This window comes from Dipteris shenzhenensis, chromosome 28 (assembly GCF_047967505.1).
Source record: "Dipteris shenzhenensis isolate YYH24624 ecotype China chromosome 28, Dip_SZ_1.0, whole genome shotgun sequence".
Lineage (NCBI taxonomy): Eukaryota > Viridiplantae > Streptophyta > Polypodiopsida > Gleicheniales > Dipteridaceae > Dipteris > Dipteris shenzhenensis.
Genome location: NC_141623.1, coordinates 38,409,172 through 38,424,253, shown reverse-complemented (window position 1 = coordinate 38,424,253; position 15,082 = coordinate 38,409,172).

Here is a 15,082-nt window from a genome sequence, read left to right as displayed (position 1 = left end):
TACAAAGTTGTAACACAAAGTTGTAACACCTTCTCTCTCTACATGTAGAAGTTGTAACACAAAGTTGTTACACAAAGTTGTTACACAAAGTTGTTACACAAAGTTGTTACACAAAGTCGTAACACAAAGTCGTAACACAAAGTTGTATCACAAAGTTGTAACATAAAGTTGTGTCTAGAAGTTGTAACACAAAGTTGTAACACAAAGTTGTATCACAAAGTTGTATCACCTTCTCTTTCTTCATAAGTTCATGTTGGCACAGAGTCAACATCCCCATAACCCCACTTGCCCTAGCAGGCTTCAAAATCTAGTTCTGATTGCCTAATCCCATGTTCTGAATTCCCTAGTAGGGCAAGGGGAGGTACTTGAGAGGAGGGGAGAGGTCCCCATAACTTTTCTCTTATTCTATTTCTTTTCCTAAATTGTTCGTAATTAATCCCTTGTTCGTATCCTAATGAGTAAATTTTCCTGAAATATTCCTAATTTGTTCCTAACTAATCCCTCCCAAACCAAGCCAAAATCCCCCCCCCTCGCCCCCCCTTCCCCCCCGTAGTTTCCCCCCTAATTACCCCTTTTTCCCCGATTTATTCCCAAAATTTTCCATTTTCCCCTAATTATTCCCACCTTTTCATCCTTTCCTATTTATTTCTATTTTTTCCTCATTTCCTTAATATCCTAATTTTTTCAATTTTATTTTCTCCTAATTTTATCCTTTCCTAAATTATTCATAATTATCTTGAAATGCTTAGTGAAAGTGGGCATTTGTCTTCTTTTTCGAAGGTCCAGCTAGGACATCCTGCAATAGTATCCTACTTTTTGGGGATTTTTCGGCCATCATTTTCGGGTTGGACCTACCAAACTGGAAATTTTATATGGTGTCCATAATTTAGTACAAACAACCCCAAAATTTTTCAAAGGGCACATTTGCAGGGAGGATGCCTAGGTTAGAACCCCTAAAAATAGGTCAAACACGCTTAATCCATTTTTTTAACAACCATCTATGGCCTGTACTGACCGGATTGACAAAATTTTCATGTATTTTTTTACATAATTTAATAACTAAATTTAAATATCCTTCATTATAAATCTCCATTAAAAAAATTAATACACATGTATTGATAGATCTAATTAAATTAAATACATGTATGCACCAACAAATATAAATATATAAAATAAAATTGACATACTAAAATAGTTACAAAAACTAACTTTGATAAATATTAATAAATATATACCAATCTATAATTTATAAAATGTAGAAATTGAAGAATATTCCCTATCTATGAATCTCTCTCTCTCTCTCTCTCTCTCTCTCTCTCTCTCTCTCACACACACACACACACACACACACAATCCTTTTCTTCATTTTTTCCATGCAACTTACATTCTTTCCCTTGTTCCCCCTTTGGTAAAACTTTTTAAACTACCTCTCCCCTCTCTCTCTCTTCAAATAAAACTTCCTCCCACACTCTGTACCCTTCCTCTCTCTTTCTTCTAATTTCCCTCAAACACTTTCTTAACTTCCCCCCCCCCCTTTTTTTTTCTAATTTAAAACCTATTTTTAAATAAAAAGATTTTTTCTCCTAATGTTTTTCTATTTTTCTAAAATTTTCTAAAATCTTTCTAAAATTTTCATATTATTTTTCTCCCTATTTTGTCTATTTTTCCTTTTTAAATATTTCTCTCTCTCTCTGTCTCTCTCTGTCTCTGTCTCTGTCTCTCTCTGTCTCTCTCTTTCTAAACTTCCCCTTAGTTCTTCCAATTTTCCTATTTTCTCTTCTCACTAATCACTCCTCTCTTTTTCCTAAATTCCTAAGTTTAACTCTCTCAAACTTCTCCTCTCCCTATTTTTTCCTAAGTTTTGCTTTTCCTCTCCCCCCCCCTTTTTTCCTAATTTATTTTATTTTATTCTAATTTCCCATTTTCCCCTAATTGTTCCCTATTTCTTTTTTCTTTAATTCTTATCCTAATTTCTTATTTTCCCCTAATTGTTCGTTTCCCCCCTAATTCCTTTCTATTTTCCCTAATTCTTTCCAAATTTTCTAAATTTCCTTTCTTTGAAATTCCTTCTTTAAAATTCTTTCTTTAATTTTCTTTTGTTTTAAAATTCTTAAAATTATTTGTTTATATACCTTTGAAATTCCTTTAAGCTTCTCTATCTTATAAATTATCCTTCCCTTATGCTCTAAATCTTAAAATTACATTTATTGCTCTAATCCTTATTTTCTCCCCTCCTCCTCTGCCTTTACGTTCACACACTTAAATACACTAAGTTTTTCCGCCCTACGTAACCATTTATTTACTTTTCCTTAAACTCACCCCATTTATTTTTACACTTAAAGCATAATATCAAAAATTAGCTTTATAAGTCTATAGCATGAGCAACTATTTTTATTATGATCGCGATAACAAGGGAGGGGTGTTTATGACACTTGTCTTCCCAACTAAGTTAAAATATATTTCTTATCAATTTTCTTATTGGATAGTGGCAGGTATGTAGACTCCCCTCTTCAATAATAGTAAAGCTTGTGATGACTTATCAAAGCAGAGCTTGCCTATATAGTCATGGATTCTATAAGTCTTTTGCAAATTGTGCTCCTCTTGGTTTTCTGTAATGTCTCATAGCAGTTTTCTCTTTTATTTCTATTACCAAAATTATTTTCATTTCTCTATGAAATGGGGTTTTGTCAAGTCTCACATACATAGTCATGTTTTCCTCCTGCAACTCTGGACGGTTGCACATAGTACATTTAAGTCATTATGGCTCTTTGCCTCTCGACTCACTTCGTTGCTCACTGGAGCAACACTTCCTCTCTCGTCGACAACCATTTGAGTTTCACATCTTTAATAACTCTTGTATCCTAAACACTTCTCAAAATAGACCACTTCCCCCCTTTTTCCTTCCCTTCCTTCTTTCCTTTCCCTTCCTTGGCATTACTATCATCTAAAGCTTCACTCTATGACCTTTGCTTTTACTCTTGAAACCCTCACTTAAACATCTCCCATCCCCCTCACTTCTCTCTCTATTAATCCTTAAATTGGACTTACAGATACTTTTGTCTCTTTCGGGTAGATAGAAGGTCATCACACTAGGTGATGACCTACTGTCTCACCTAGTGTAATGTACTCTACTGGGGCAAAGGTGGGTACACATGCACACGCACACGCACATGTGCGCACGTGTGGGCGCACACCCCCCCCCCCTCTCCTTGGGGACCCTTGTGAACCCAAGTATGCATGATGGGTCCACAAGACATCCCCTCGAGGACCTTTATGAACCTCTGGTGTGCCTATAGCTGATAGGCCATAATGACACTGAGGGGATATGGATGCCACTTTACCCTCCTAGAGTGGATGGCGTTCACTTTATGAAACAATTCGGCCCTTTCTGTTTACTTTGAGAATTTATAAATGTAAAATGTGTATCCTCCTAAGTGCTTTATCGATTAAGGCATTATAGATTTTTTATTTGTATTAAAAGAGATGTCCACATACTATAAGAGGTCACATTGAATGTGATGGCCACTAAAAGGCTTTAGTGCACTAACATGCCTTGTATGGCACGAGGATACTAGCTTGCCTCATTACATTACTAGTGTGTGTCGCGAGGGAGATGAAGAGCAGCGTGGCAACTTGAAGAACATCCCTCTCTTTCCCCCTCTCTCTTTCTTCCCCCTCTCCGCAACGGAGGACTGTTCAAAGCTTGCATGAATCGAGGAGCTCTACTTTTGCTCAGCCGACTTCTCCATGAGCCTCCCTTCCTTGTAAATGACTCCCTTTTAAATGTGTGTGTGTGGAGGGTCAAGTAAGAGCCGAATACTTGGCTCTCCATCACTCTATCCCTTAGACCTGTTCTGGGTGAACATTAGAGTTCTCGAAGCTTTGCCAGTGCTAGGAATCCCCAAGAAAAACTTTGCTGTGCCAGTGCTAGGAAGCCCTGAGCACGTGATATCAGTGCTTGCATGGAAGGCCTGGCGAAACATGGTTGCTTATGATCAATGCCAATAACAATACAGAGTATCCAACTTGTGACAAGTGACTAGTGACTAGGAGGAGCTCAATAAGTGGCTCGGACAAGCGACCACTCCATGAAACCATGACCACGAGCAGGCCGTGCCTCTGAAGCTCGTGGGCAATGACGAAAACCTCATGAATGCTGAGACCAACACTTAGGAGATAACCGTCTTGAATGGGGCCAAAAATCATAAGCATCTGGATTGTCGCTACAAAAGGGAAGACTACGATCTGCCCTTTCCTTGATCTTCCCCATTGTGATATTAAATGCCGTTGCACTTTGGTGAAGGTTTTGGGCATACTAGAGACTAGCACTTTACCTTACTGGTGGATCTACTCAAACTGAGGACTAAGGGCAATTTGTGAAAGGAGTTCAAGTACTATAACTTTTATCAGTTTACCTTACTCGATCTGCTCAAACTAAGGACGATGGGCAGTTTAAGCATGGATTGTCATCTAGTTTGAGCATGCAAGTAGATGGTGTAATCATATGCTCATGATTTGGATATCCTCTACCCACAATTGGTGCATGTAATTCACGTACACAAGCTTGGACAGACGCTTAGAATTGCATTGTTGAAGGATATGCTTATGCTTGATATGCTTTAAGTGTCTCAAGCTATCTTACCTGGGGTCATATTCCCATCTACATCCCTCATCAGCCATTTGTATGTCTTCGTGATGATGGGATACACGGGATTCGACTGGTACTTGGATATCCTGGGGTATATAATGTACCCTCATCCTTGGGTGGCCATCCTTAGGCATGGGCATATTTCATTCATCGGCAAGACCGTTCCAAAACATTATTTACGTTTACAATGAAGACTTGAGTTTTACTAGAGGCTGGTTCATATGACCAAAACTCTTGCTTATCCTCCTACGTACTTCTAAAAAGATGTAAAAGGTAGTCAAAACCATGTTCCTATGCTGCACTCATTAGTATCCATCTTTTATGAGTTCGATATGCTTCCCTATGGTCCATATAGACCCTTCGCTAACCTCTATGCTACCGGACATCTCAGATCGTATTACGTACATCTTTAGGTATGAGGTGCTAGCTTTTTTGTTGGAGGGCTCGCCTTATATCTCCAGTAGGTCTCCACATACCCCCTCTCCAACAACAAACAAAATATATGCGTAGAAAGCTCAATGGCTCAAAGGATCTTCATTGCTTTGTCGAGAATCTTAATCGCATGCACGTATACCTCTCAATATACCTTCCTCTATGTACTACAGTCCCATTCTTACGTTCTTGTAGTCTTTTGACTAGGTGTTAACAGGAAGCACATCCCATATTTGTGAATGTGTTGGGACTTTTGGTTGCCATTGTTTAGAGCTAAGCCCTGTTAATTGATCATGATTGCGATGGCATTTCAAAATACCTGTGCATCTCTCAATCATGGTTGCTAGAACAGAGAAGTGGAATGTAGTCTATGTGGATAAAGCATGGGTGATTATTTGACTAGAGCGATATTTCTGTGGACGTAATTGCAGAGCACCCCATGGCCATTTAAGGGCTCACAATAAAATGTTTTGCTCAACATATCATGGAATGTGGCTACCTCAACATCTGCTATGTAAATGCATCACGTATCGCAAGATTCCCTATAATATCACGTTGTGTGTGTGTGTGTGTGTGTGCATGCATGCGTGCGTGCATGTGTGTGTGTGTGTGTGTGTGTGTGTACCCACCCTTATCCCATGGTGGGCACAACACCATAATCATTGTGATGGTAAACACCCCAATATGGGAAGTGCCTAACAATAAAGCTCTTTATATAGAATCATACCTTCAAGGAGCTCTCTAGTACTTTAAGTAGCGCTCCAGGAAACTTCGAGGATGTTAGGAAATGTCGTATGAGGTGTAATATTTTTTGCTTTTTGAAACCATTGTTGATCATAATACCGACCATTTCTAAAAAAGCCGTAGTAACAACCTTGGCATTATTGTTGCATAAGTAGGCAATAGGAAAGATCTAGGAAAGGATCATTTTGTAGGCTTGGCCAATAGGTCTATTAGATTGAAAGTGGATAAATCTGGATATAGGAAAAGGAAGTGCTTTTGTTTTATCAAACTTATCCATTGTAAAGCTACCATCTCCCTAAATTTTAATAGAGAGATTCATAAAATTTGTGGATAGAATGGTTTTCTTAATCTCAATGACAGGTAGCGGATAAGTCTAAAAAGGATTATTTGGATCTCTGATAGCATTTGGATGAAGAAAATATTTTATATAATTGTTGTTAATACATAGAATATCATCAATGTATTTAAACACGTGTTTAAAGAGTGGTAACAAATCGATTCTACCAAGTCTCATGAGCCTTAAAACGAAAGAAGACTCATACCAAAAGAAATGTAAATTGCACCATAATGGGGCGCATGAAAACCCATTAGAATCCCTTTAACTGTTTCTAAACTCTATCACCACATTGTACAAAATGAGTGAGAAGCCATGTTTATAATAAGATCAATTTATCTTCGTCTAGGCAAATAGAACCTTGTGTATTTGTCATATATTTAGACCACTTCGGTATACCCCATGTTCCTTTTGACTCATTAAGATGTGTTAAGATGAAGGGATGCATGGATTTTTGCTTAAAGGTTACATTAACTACTTTAGCAAGTATGGTAACTAATTCATCCTCCCCATATAGAGGTAAAGATTCATAACATTTTGCTATGTCTGCACAAAAGACAGAGTTGACCTTTGTCGGTAGATTAAGAGATACCTCAAATATAGAATCGACAATCCATAATAAAGATGAATCCACCTTTAAAAAGGTCTTAGCAATCAAGGTTTTGCTATGTGGCCATTCCTTTAAAACATTCAAGGGAAGAATAGATGCAGCTATGAGCATTGGTAATCCACCCATGAGATCTTTTGTGTGGTTTAAATATTGAACACAAGAAAGGTAGATTATCATGAGATGGTGTCACACTAGGTAAAAGGTGAATTAAATCCTTAAAGAGATTAGAGGCAACTTGCTTTGGTATGGTCCATGTATTTCCATCCATGCAAGGGTTGAAGTCCAGCCCCATTAAGTCTACGGCCAGCCATATCACGTATCCAGTGAATGCATTCAAATACCATAGTATTAGAGCATTTGTCTGATCTTGAAATGTAAAATGTGATTTTACCCATTCAATTTCATCCAAAACATCCTCGTTGTCTAACCAAATTTCATATTTTTTGAATTTTTTAATATTGAAAGTTTTAAGTTGGTTAGCACAATCCTTTAAGAAAGATGACATAGCTGATTGTTTATTGACCAAGTTGTATTTTGCCAATAAATCCATCCAGAAATTACTAAGGGACCTAACGGTTGGAGAAAAAAGACAAGGTTTACAAGGGATGTGATTTACGCCCTTGTAAAGTGTTTGTCAAATAACTTTACTTTGAAAGATCTTAATATCTAACGTTTGAACATGTGATCCCGATCCCCCATCCACTTCCATAGTAAACATTTTAAATTGTTTAAAAGTAGAGCATTTACACTTTTCTTCTTTTTCCCATGACAAAGTATGGAATACCTCTTTTGAATGAGTCAAGAAGTTTCCAACTTATTGGTTTATCATATCTCCATCCAAAAATGAGATTGGAAAGTATAATAGTTGAACTGGGATAGAACTTATTAAAGCGAGAGGAGTAATAAAGCTGCAAGATGCCAGTGGTTTCTTTATTAAGAGAAATTTGTATCAAAACCAATCTTCCAAAAGACTCCATTAGAGATCTAGAACCTGTGTCACACAAAAGACCGTTTGAGTTTTTTTGCCAAGGTAGGAGCATTGCTGTTATTGTAGGTTATAAGTCTTTTTCCCTTATTGGAGCTAGAGCCTGAAGCTGGAGTAATATCACCAATTATTAGCACCGCATTGCTAGGGGTATTAGAGGGTGGTGTGGATACATCCACAATGTCTTGGCGAGGAAAATTAGATCCACGGCCACTATTATGACGTCCTCCTCTTGTGAAACTTCTTCTAGATTTGGCCCCACCTTAAAAAGGGACCAGATTGCTTCTTACATTGTCTCTGCCACCATATTTTGGCTTCATAAGGTTGGCACTTTTTCTTGAAAAGGAAGAGGGTTTGATTAATTTTTCAATCATAGTGAGTCCTTGCTCATTATACATATTCCAAGACCCCTTGAATCATATACTCTCTCACAAAGATGAAAGTGACAAGACTTTCAACTATGGATTTTGTCGGTCCATTCAACCAAATGAGGAATGTAGTAAAGGAAGCTGCTAAACTCATATCCGGGTAAAAGAAATCCAAGTGATTCACCATATACCATATAACATGGTCTGTCCAAATGAGAGATCTACCACATTTGTCAGAAACACAAGAACACCTAAGGAATGGGGTTGTAACCAATTCCACCACAAGGATTTGTAATTTGCAGCCCTTTCTGTACTAGAGTTAAAGTCTCCCCGAACAAGTAATGGTATTTTGGAGCTAGAACATTTCCAAGCATCCATTGTAGAAAGTGCAGGTGCACAAGGAATGCTTACCTTTTTGAGAGATGTTAATGTTAGTCCTTTGAGAGCAGCTTGTTTGCATTTATCCACATCCCCATTAGATTGTGAGATATCTATGCTCAAAGGCACTAATAAATTCAAATTATTAAGATTCCACATCTTGTTTTGATAAGTCTCTTGAGACATCAAATTCCACCTCTCGACTAGGCAATGTAGGAATGCATGATGATCCTTGTGGCATGGTGAGATTGTCCATAGCTTCCTATTCTATTGAAGTAGTGAGTAAGATGCATGATGATCCTTGTGGCGTGGTGAGATTGTCCATAGCTTCCTCTTCTACTGAAGTAGTGAGTAAGATGGAGAAAGTATCCAACTTCTCTTGCTCATATCAAGAAAGAGAAATTTTTTTGAACCAAGGAAGTTTGGTAGTGACCTTAGGTATAACGGTAGAAGATAGAGCCTTTTCAATTCTAGGCAGCAATTTTTCACGATGATGCACATTGACATCATCGTTGCAAATGATTTCATCTATCATAGTTTCCATTTTAGAAAGTAGTGCATAGGCTATTTTTGTACTCTTTTGGCTTGTAACAAGGACCAACGACCATTCTTCAATGCCAAGGGTATGAAACAATGTGTTATTACCTACTTCCTTTGCCACCATGTCATGCTCAATGATCTCTTTGTGTATGTCCTTGTTATCGATAAGGGCCATAGTAGCTTGTACCACTGGACTCAAAATCGAAAGACTATCAAAATATTCTCTTATTTGCTATAGCTACAGATGCTTTGGGATGGCTAATAAAAGATCAGGTGGTAATGGGGGAAATCAATGGTATAGAGCTCCCTTCAAGAAAGCAACTAGTAAACCAGCAATTTGCAGATGATACTACTCTGACCATCAGAAACACAGATGTAGATATACAAAGAGCTATGGATTGTATGGATATCTTTTATACTGCATTTGGATCCAAAATAAATCACACAAAAACTAGTTATGCCTTGTTATCTGGAGACCCCCAAAATAATCTGGAACAAATGGGCTGTAAGATAATTCCTCATGGATAATCTTCAAACTTTTGGGTATCCTTATGGGTTTCAAAGTTAATATGAAAGATAGATGGGATTGATTTCTAGAAAGGTTCACAAAAAAATAGACAGACTCGGGGATTTGTAGGCAAACTTAGCAGGAAGAAGGGTAGTATTAAATCACTGTATATACCCAATTGCTATCTTCTATCTCTCTTGCAAGTGTCGTTCCAGAACAAGGTTAGAAAAGTTTATAAGAATCTAAAGATCCTTCTTGTGGGGGGGGGAGTGACACTAGAAGAAGAATATCCAAGGTCAAGTGGGCTTTTTGCACCAGACCCAAAAAGAAAGGAGGCTTGGGTGTTATAAATATATTGTTAGCAGCTTATAAATTAGCAGCCACTTGAATAATATAAGCCATCACTACTCTTGAAAGTGATTGGGCTAACCTCCTCCTTGGAAATGTCAAGTATGTCATACCCTACAAAGCCCCTAGATGGAAGGACTATCCCCTTCTCTCAGCCATAGGGAATCCATACCATGCACAACCAAAGGGAGCCAGCTTTGGAAAACTCTATGGTGGGCCTTTGAACAAATAAAAAACCACGTTATCCTCTCTAGAAAAGGGAGATTTATGGCTTTAGATTCAATTTGGGTTTCTACCGTCTTCACCAAACAACAGTTTAGTGATGATGACTTCCTGAGGGCATGGCGCTTGGTAAAGAAAGGGTTATCTTGTTGGGGAGATGTATGGGACAAGACGAACTTCAGGTGGAAGACATGGCTAGAGATAAGAAGAGAATTTAAACTCAGCAATGCAGATCAAGAGTTGATTATTATGAGCAGAATTTACAGCTGTGGGAGGGAGACATCATTTCGAGGGGCAGGATCCTCAACTTCCCTAGAGAGTTTGGTTGGGTAGGCAGCTCATCCCTCTTACCTATTCCCACTCCCTCTGAAGGCATTGAAGAGATTGTGACTAAACTTAATGCTAGATGGAATAGTTTTGATAATAAAAGAAAATGGGGTAACAGATTTGAGCTGATCTGGGACAGAAGAATCCCAGAGAAAATGTACACTTTGTTATGGTTAATTCTTCACAAGGCTTTCTGGACTAACTGCAAGAGCCTCAAAATTGGTAAGGGAGATGGTACATGCAAGCGTTGTTTGGGTATCAAGGAGGACATGTTCCATTTGTTTATAGCTTGCCCTAGAGCAAGAAAGGTCTGGAAATTTGTGTAGTTAAGAATAAGGGAACCAATAAACTGGAGGTCTATTCTTTTGGGAGATGCACTCAAACTTCCTTATGCTACATGGGTACACATCAGGGCACATGCATTATGGTTTATTTCGATTTCTAGATATACTTTTCAATTCAATGAAGAGGTCCTGCATGCTGATCAGATATCTTTTAATTGATATGAAAGTTATTCTCCTACTAACTGATCACTATTTGTTGTGGTCCAGGCCAAGTTCTTGTTGGACCAAGAATTTCATAATTATAATGATCAGGTTTCACAATTGCAGGTAGAGCTTGAAGACCACATCCAAGATGCAAAGAGGTGTTCCAATTCAAGGATTGACATGCAAGCACAACTCCTTCCATCTCTGTTCCCCTTGTTAAAGTAGAACCCGTTGTCTAGAGAGCCCTCTCTGGCACCTACATTTTCTATTACACTGTTCCTCTGTGCCCTGTTCCACTGCAGCAAGTTTTGCTATACCAGGACAACTACAGCCTTGGTGGTTACCAGGTCAACAATAGCAAATTTTGTTCCCAAATCAACTGTATGTTTTTTGGGCATCAGGTCAACCACAACAGATCTTGCTTTCTTTGGTTGGATGAGGAGGCATCCTGGCCTCAAGATATAAGATACAATCATCCTTCAACAAAGAGAGCAACAGATGATAAAGCTTTACTGATCAGAACAATGAATCTGAGCTTAGGCTCCTCTCCTCTTTGGCTACTAGATCTTTTGTTTTTCACTTCTATACAGTGGTTTTCTTGTATGCAAGATAGATATCCCTCTCTAGAGGAATGCCAAGCTAATTGTAACGTAATAGACTCCTAGAAGTCGCAACGCCTCAACTTAAGACTCGAGATTAGTAGCCGTAGATAATACAAGTCATACTTATGTACATTAGGAGGACGATATGCTCTTACCTTTAAAGCAAAATGTATGCATTTGTGATACATGATAGCTTTTTAAAATGCATACTTCATTTGGGCTACATCTATGTTGTGTGCAAAGTGCTTGCCACTTCTTAGAGCTTCCAATTGCCATGCAGGCATTAGTTGGGAAAATGTCCATTTTAATAGTAGATGGGAAGACCAAATATGTTCACAACATAAAATATATATAAAGGCATTAGTATTAGTTTAGTCGCCCTCCCCCAAGAAAGAATTACTATAAGCTAAAAGGTTACAACGGAAGTATTGAGGTGGTCATTGGAGGTTGTGAATGCAGCATATGTCGAAGGTTTAAGGTGGCGACTGCGTATCTTACTCGAGCCAACATATTCGTGTGTATCGTGTCCAAAAGCTCAAGACATGCATACTCTACATTATCACACGTGAAGAACTCTGTGGTGGATACTAGTTCATGATGCGGGAAAAAGTGATGGCGCGAGCTGTGAAGGCAAAAGGTCATGTGGCTGCTCGTCGTGTTCGAGAAGGACTTGCCATGTGAGGTAGATGCATTGGAGGAGCAAGTGCTAGAGGCATGCAAAGCATTGCCAGCGAAGGTCGAAGCAACCCAAGCGCTGTCAGAGGGTACTCAGGGTCATTCTCCTCCCAAATCATAGATGAAGGAGCCCACCGATGAACCTTCCAAAATGTGAGTGACTTCAATTGTGTCGTGATTTTGGTGTGTTGTGAGTGCCATCGAATGCCATCTGCGTGCAATGCTACAACACTCCAACGCTCCGAACAACGTTGGATTCACCAACTTTGCCTATGCCAACGCTACGATTCTCGTCCCCCCCACCGATCTGTGCTATGGATCAATGCTATGACTCCCCCCCACTTGAATTTGCACTGCGAACAATGCTATGGCTCCCCCTCGGGTCAATTTGTGCTATGGATCAACGTAACGGGCCCCCCGCCCCCCCCCCCCGAATCTGCTGGGTCCCCACGCTTGTGTAAGGCTCGAATATGTACCCCCACACAACCAATCGAATAACACATGTTTTCCATCCTAAGAAGCATCAAAAGACCAAGAAGTAGACCCAAAAAAGCAATAACCTTAGAAGCAAGAGCGACCACAGTTTTCAAGGTCAATGTCATAATAGGGGTGGGCGGTGCGGACATCGACATCGTTGTGCTCAACGATGTGGACAAATTCTTGCATGAGGCATGCCATGCTGGCCTTTGTTCTTCTGAGAGGGGGGGCACACCGTTTCACCTCCATTTACAGATGGTTTGCCGCATAACCGCATGCAAGGTGTCAACAAACTCATCCCAAGGTACATAGGTTGGGACAATGGCCAATTGGGGGGGTGATTATATGCAAGAGCTTGAAGCAAAATAACTCACCCCTTCCATAGAATGCTTGGGCACTGCATGAAGGACGACGGCAAACCTCACTTCCGAACCACTTACAAAAACATTGAACCAGAGGACATGAACATCAGCATGGACATGTATGCACAATACAGTGCAGAGGATGTTCGGAGTCATGCTTGCTTAACAAGCTCGAACATATTTGAATGGGCGTTCATGTATTCGAAGTACAAGATGGTCTATTTTGCGCATAGAAAATTCACATGCCAAAAAATAAAATTTGCTTTTCTGAATTTTTTTTTTTTTGGGGGGGGGGTGGGGGAGATGATGCTTGCGCATTATAGAAAACAAAAATGTAAAGTAGCACAATGCAAGCTAGTGTCGCTACGCAATATGGATCCACTTCGTTGCACAAGACATCAAAGGTATAAAATAGCAAATTTGGGGTGGTGTGTCGCTGTTGCTATCGTTGGGAGTCACAACACGACGGCCTTTTTTCCTATACAACGATCGAGGCTACGTGGGCACTCAGAAGGGATATCGACGCTAGAGCTTGGAGTGTCTACTGCGACCTCAAGCATCGAACTAGCATCACCGGAGCTGATAGGACTGGGAACATCAATAGGTGAGGCGATACGTGTAGCAACGGGGGATCTGGTTGGATTGATGTCAAAGTAATGAGGAGCGGCCCGCTAGGTACCTCGCAAGTGCTAGTCCAATCGTGGTCGTGTGGTGGGGACGTCAGAAGCAAAGAAAATACTGCCCACATTTGAAAGTGTGACCGTCGTGGGTGTCACCATGGTGCGTCACAAGGAATATGTACGAGAGTAGTCTGTACCTCGTCCTTGGTACAGGGTCACCCATGAGGTAGAGGGGTAGTACTTCCTGGTGCAAAGCATGCAAACGACGCACTTGTCGAGTATTGCGACCAATCGGGGAAGCAGATAGGTATGCTCAAAAACACCACCACCAGGCTCTTGTTCGCCATCTCCGCACCTCGCATGGATTCCTGCGCCAGTTGAAGATCCATGTGCCAAATGCTCGTCAGACCTGCAGACGTGGCCACCAAGGCTTGTTCTGCTTCTTCACATGGGTCCACAAATCGGATGTAATGCCAGTATGCCTCATTGGTCAACTCATCCACGAACATATCGTTGCCCAGCCCACAGCATTTCGAGCTGGTTGCCATGTGCCTAGCTCGATTGAACAACTTCTCTGTGCAACACCCTCCAGTTTCACCTAGACATGGCACCAAATGAGTATGTCCTCTTGTCCTGCTTGTGATTACCACTATCAGCTTCCTTTTGGGCATGATCGGAAATATGCATGCAGAGTCTAGCAAGGCTGAGATGTGCATGATGCACTGCAAGGCCATTCCTCACATCACAGAAATGCACTGCATTCTTGTTGGTATGAGGGCTACCAATGGAGGGATCATTATGCAGCAGGCTTTACGTTGTTCAGATTGTGCTGACACATATTCATAGTCAAAATTCCCCCTTTTGCCATGGAGGCTACGTGTCTATTTGCACATGGCACACCCCTGACCCCTACATACAGCACTGCATAGGGCAGAATTTTTCATGGCAGGCATGCCTTTCATGGTCACCCCACTCCAAGGGAAACACACAATCATTGTTGCAAGAGGGTAGTGCACACTTATTGCCACATATGTGCTGTCGAGAATTGCAACGATGGTAACCTTCATGGTCGACCCTTAAGGAGCAAGTCTTACTGCAGTTGAACGCCTTTGCAGAGAGTACACAAGGTTTGCCGCAGATGTGCTTCCGGCGCTTGCAATCGTGGGTTCCATCATGCCCAGTGGGGTCATTGCATGCAAGTACCATCCAGCCATGATCAAGCTGGTCAAACATCTGCTCTTTATATTCCTCAATACAAAAGGTGCATTCTTCTCTGCAATTGTGGCTTCCTAGGCAAGAGTGATCAGAGGTATGCCCTTTCTCTAGGATGCATTTCAAAAAGTAGCTCTGGCATTTGCAAGAACAGAGGACAAGCTTGTTTTTCATCTCAGATAGTCAGGCAAGTATTTCCAGC